Here is a 5593-nt window from a genome sequence, read left to right on the forward strand (position 1 = left end):
AGCTTGAAAGTTTCCAAGGTTCTCGAAGTTCCAAAGGCCTCTACTCCCCAAATTCTAAAAGCCACCTCTCCAACCCAAACCCACTTTGGGCCAACACGGAATCGAACTTGAGGGACTTGGAAAGAGCACGGCCACCAACTTTATCTCTTGATTTTTCTCCGGCCAGGGGCTGTGACCACCCCTCTTTGGGCATGGCTATCCCTGAGGGTCAGGGGAGGGGACAGTGTTTTCTGAGTTCTGAGTGTCCTCCTTGACAAGGGGCCGAAGAAGTCCCTGAGCAGACTAAGTCGGACCTTCGTCCTTCTCCATCCCCCTCAGGGCCCCCAGTCCTTCTCTAGGAAAGGTCAGTGTTGTCTGGGGTCCCAGGCCAAAAGTCCCGTCTGCTCACTTATTCTTTTTTTTTTTTTAAAACATCTTTATTGGAGTATAATTGCTTTAAAAAATATGGAACGCTTCACGAATTTGCATGTCACCCTTGCTCAGGGGCCATGCTAATCGTCTCTGTATCGTTCCAACTTTAGTATATGTGCTGCCGAAGCGAGCACTGCTCACTTATTCTAAAGCACTGGGCCCTCAGAAAGCTCACAGTCTAGTGGGGGACAGATGACCCAGCAGTACGGACCCCTGGAAGGACCTTTAGCAGGGCCGTGGCATGGCCAGGCTTCATCCCCGTTGGGGGCCCTGAGCTCCTACCCTGCCTCTTACAGGCTCCCCGCTGCCAGCCGCGCCCAGGTCACGCCACACGGACGCCCGCCTCGGCTTCCCGCGGGCCGGGACCTGCTGCTCCGCCTGCCCGCTCCGGGCCTGGCCCTCCTCACGCTCCGCCGGGTCACCTACAGCTCAGCTTCGGCTCTGCTTCTGCTGCTCACTGAGCTGGACCCTCCTGGCTGACCCTGATCCTCACGAGATGACCACACCTTCCCTCAGGGAGAGAGGAAAGCCCGCTCAGGCCAGCCCTCGCCCCAGTCAGGATCCCTCCCCAGTGGGCCGTGCCATGGCAGCAGCAGGCGGAGGGGAAGAGACTTGGGGCTGGGACACCAATCCGGAGCCCAAACAGTTGTCTGTGTATTTAGCCATCCCACAGCTGGCTGTCAATCAGTCCAGTCCATCCTCCTTCCACTTGGATCCCTTCCAAGTCACCCCCTCTTCCCTCTTGCCTTGTGTCTACCCAGACACTCAGGTCTACAGTGAGTCGCTGAAATAGGCAAAGCCTTTTCCCATCTCGAGGGATTCGCACGTGCTGTTCCCTCTGCCTGAATGCCCTTCCCTGCCTCCATCCTGCCCCTGGCTAACTCCCCCTCCTCGGGCCTTGCCTGGCCTCCTGCCCTGAATGACACGCTCCTCTCACATGTGTCCCCTGAACTTTTCCTTAATAATGCTCATCAGTCTTTGTCGTGATGACTGTTTACAAATCACTAGACTGTGCGCTTCGCGAAGGCAGGCGTCGGATCTGTTTTGTTCAGCACCCACCTAGAATAGGCCTGCCTTAGTAGATAGGTGTTGAATGAAAGAATGAAATTGCATCAGAGATAATTACGATATACAAAGGCTTATATATCTGCATGAATTAGAAAAATAGAAACAACTTGAATATTCGATAGTAGCCAATTAAAAAATATGTTATAGTAATGTACCATGGAATTTACACAGCCACTAAAATCACAGTTTAAAAGCATATTCATACCCAACACGATTAGTCATTAGGGAAATGCAAATCAAAACCACAAAGGCTATAATTTAAAAAAAAAGGAAAATAACCAGCGTTGGTGAGGATGTGGAGAAATTGGAATCCTCATACGTTGTTGATGGGAACGTAAAATGGTGTCGCCACTGTGGAAGACAGCCTGGCAGTTCCTCAAGAAGCTAAATATAGAATTACCATAACCCAGCAATCCTGCTCCTACGTATATATCCAAGAGAAATGAAAACATTTGTCCAGACAAAACTTTGTAGTGTACAGATGCTCATAGCAGCATCATTCATAATATCCCAGAAGTGGAAACAACCCAAATGTCGGTCAGCTAAGGAGGAGACAAACAAAATGTGGCGTATCCTTACGACAAGACACTGTTCAGCTATAGAAAGGAAGTGCTGTATATGCTATAACATGGATGAAGCTTGAAAACATTATGCTAAGTGAAAGAAGCCAGACACAATTCTATCCATATGATTCCATTCATATGACTTATACAGAATGGCGAGTCCATAGATAGAAAGTAGATTAGTGGTTGTCAGGAGATAGGGGAAAGTGGAGAATTGGGACTAACCACTAGTAGGTCAGTTTCTTTCTGGGATGACGGAAATGTTCTAGAACGAGATAGTGGTGGTGGCTGTGCAACAGAGTGAAGATAGTAAAGACCACTGAACAGCATACCTTAAAATGGTGGATTTTATGGATGTGAATTATATCTCAAAAAATTAATTAAGAGTATATTCCATGATAGAGGAGAGCACTCATGATGTATTACAGGGAGAACACAGGGTACTTAATCTAGCTACAGAATCTACTATGGTCAGTATATACCACAATTTCTAAAAATTATTAGAGAAAGAGAGAGAGTAGTATGTACAGATACACAGCCACAAACTTAGATATGTAAGAAATATCATGTTTGTCTCAATTTTTCAAGCGGACCAGTGGGAAATTCAGTCTCATTTGGGGGCTCCTTTCCTCTCCCCTCTGTCCACACTAGCAAGAGGGCCCCAACCCCTGCTTCCTTGGGGATGGGGGTTGGAGAAGTTGGGGGTGTCTGGGATTCAGCCTCCCTAGACATCCTCACAGCCATCCCCTCCAGGCCCTGCCTCTTTCCCAATTGGGAACCCCTTCCCTCTCTACTCTCCCTTCCCCTCCCCTCTACCTCCCCCTTCCTTCTCGCTGTTCTTAAAGCCACAGCCCTCCCCCCACCATACCCCAAGAACACTTAGGAAGAACTCCTCAGGTGAGCTCAGACATCCTCAAAAGGTGGAAGCAGAGATTCTCTTTAGGAAGCTCTGCCACTCGGCTCTGAAAAAGTACCTTCCCCTGGTCTCTCGCCAGGGATACTGTGGTAACCAAGCTACCTCCTACAATGGAGAACGGGGGCAGAGGCAATGCAAAGGGAAAAGCAAATTATCCTGCCATATATGTGAACAGAAAACAAGACTTTACATTTTTACAGCATTTGTCTCTGGGGGCAGAACGAGGGGTAATTTTCGTTATTCTTCTTTATGCTTGTTTGAATTTTCTACAATGAACATATATTACTTTATCGATTTAAAATAGGATTTAAAAATCCTACCCCCCACCAACTAAAAAAACCCAAACTTTCCTCTCCACAAAGCCAGGTCCTCTTTAGTCCTTCCTCCTTCCCTGGCCAGTTACAATCAGAGTGGGAGCGATGCTAAAACGGCACTCTTCACCCTGGTTTGGACAATAGCAAAGCCCTCATGGGCTGAGCAAGGTCGCTGAAATTTGCAAGAAAATGACAGAGAATGCCATGACCCTTGAATGTCAGACACTGAGAAAAGGGAAGGGGAAAGAGGATTTGTGGGAAATTTCTTTGAAGAAAGCTTTTGTGTAGGGGGTGGGCTACGAGGGGGCCCAGGGTGTGAGAGGCCTGCCACCTCCTTCACTTTAATGAAGAGAGCTTGACACATGATCCCTGAAGGTGGGGGACACTGGGGACTGGAGAAAGCTCAAGGGGCCTCTGTCAGGGGAGAGGATGACTGTCATGCCAGAGGGTGTTTCCTGAGGCCCATGTGGGCAAGGAGAACTGATAGGCAGCTTGTCCAGTACCTGCCTAAGAGAATATTCTGGAAGAGGGCGGGGTCTGGGGGAGGGCTCTGTGTGGGAGGGCAGAGGGAGAGCACTGGCCTCCTGGGAGCCTCAGACACCCCCGTGAGTCTACCCACAAGAAAGATGGCTTCAGGCTTAGAGAGCATCAAGCCAGCTCACCACGGAACCAGCGAGGTCAGAACTTTCCCCATCCTCCCTTTAGCTCTCTTCCTTCCCTACTGCTCAAAGCCTGGCTGGGTAGAAATGGCAGCCTGGACTATGGGGTACGGGGCTGGGGAGAGAAGAAGCTGACCTCTGCCCCTTTTTCTGGACCAGAACATTCTACATGGGTCTGGGCATTCTCATGATTGTCTCAGAAGGACTGTCCTTACCTCAGACTGAGCAGAAAAGTTTCCCCTCCCCTGAGTCATCCCACTGACTGCATTTTAAAGAGAGTGAGATGCAAAAATCAAGTTGTGGTTTTTTTTTTTTTTTTTGGTTGCTCTGGGTCTTAGTTGTGGCTCGTGGGCTTCTTAGTTGTAGCTCGTGGGCTCCTTAGTTGCGGCAGGCATGTGGGATCTAGTTCCCTGATCAGGGATCAAACCTGGGCCCCCTGCATTGGGAGCGTGGAGTTTTAACAACTATGCCACCAGGGACGTCCCAAGCTGTGGGTGTTTTTTTGTTTCTTTGTTTTTAAGGGTTTGTGATTATCAGCTTTTATACTTTTGGTTGCAGTATATGTAAATTGATTTTTTTGAGGTATATATATTTTTATTAATTTTTATTGGAGTATAGTGGCTTTACAATGTTGTGTTAGTTTCTGCTGTACAGCAAAGAGAGTCAGTTATACATATACATCTATCCCCTCTTTTTTAGATTCCCTTCCCAAAGGTCACCACAGAGCATTGAGTAGAGTTCCCTGTGCTATACAGTAGGCTCTCATTCGTTACCTAATTTCAAGTTGTGTTTTTAATTACATCACAATCTGACTTCTTCAACTTGCTAGTTCCAATAGCATTATTTTCAGCAGTCACTTTGAGCCAGGCATGGAGCTACTAACAAAAGTAAGTGCCCATCTAGCCTTAGAATAATCCTAGAGGCAGGCACTGCCCTCCTAATGATCCCTAAGGAGAAACTGAAGCCTGGAGCAGTTAGAGGACATGTCCTCTCTCACACAGCAGGTATGTGGCAGATCTGAGGGTCTCTGTGACACCCTGTCTGGGCTGACCAGCCTCATCTGTGAAATGGAGATGCAGTGGGCTACCTTGCAGGGCCACCACAAGGATTCATTCAGAGGTGAGTGGAGGTACCACAGCAGGAGGTGCAGTAAAGTCACACCCTTTTGGGGCCTACCCTCTGCCCCGTCCCCCAGGTCTGTGTCTCTAGGTGGGACCAGAGCTGTGTGTTTAGCCTGTGGGTCCTCACATCTGGAAAGCATAGCTTTGCGGGCACATATTAGCTTTTGGATTCTGGAACCCCCCATCTGTCCCCCATCCTCCATCTCCAGGCAGTAGACAGCAGGAATCCCACAGCCAGGCTGGCGGGGAGGTGAGGACGGGGGAGTCCAGGCTGTGGGAAGGACGGCTGCCTCTCCTGAGAGCTGCCAGGGTGAGGTCTGGCTGGCTTCCCCTCTCTCAGGCCAGAGCCCTTGCTAACCTCACTTGACGTCGATGTTTCTGGTTTACTGGGAGCCAGGCAGTACCCGTGAGTCCTCAACATGTGAGAGGCTGAGGTTTTCTCTGCTGCTGTCTGCCTGACACCCTGCTGGCCCTTCCAGAGGAGCCAAGGAATTGGGTTTGCAGAGATCTGGAGCAGGAGGAAATGAGGGACCCCGTGCCC

General features: G+C 49.3%; 1 non-coding gene across 1 annotated transcript; it reads right to left on the reverse strand.

Annotated features, from left to right (window-relative positions):
• Positions 1 to 438: 438 nt before the first annotated feature.
• LOC149749036 (U6 spliceosomal RNA) lies at positions 439 to 545 on the reverse strand. The gene has a single exon (XR_016393700.1). It is a non-coding gene; the product is annotated as a U6 spliceosomal RNA (small nuclear RNA).
• Positions 546 to 5593: the final 5048 nt, after the last annotated feature.

This window comes from Delphinapterus leucas, chromosome 6 (assembly GCF_059928025.1).
Source record: "Delphinapterus leucas isolate spDelLeu-1000000601 "Yukka" chromosome 6, BTC_Dleu_Yukka2, whole genome shotgun sequence".
NCBI lineage: Eukaryota > Metazoa > Chordata > Mammalia > Artiodactyla > Monodontidae > Delphinapterus > Delphinapterus leucas.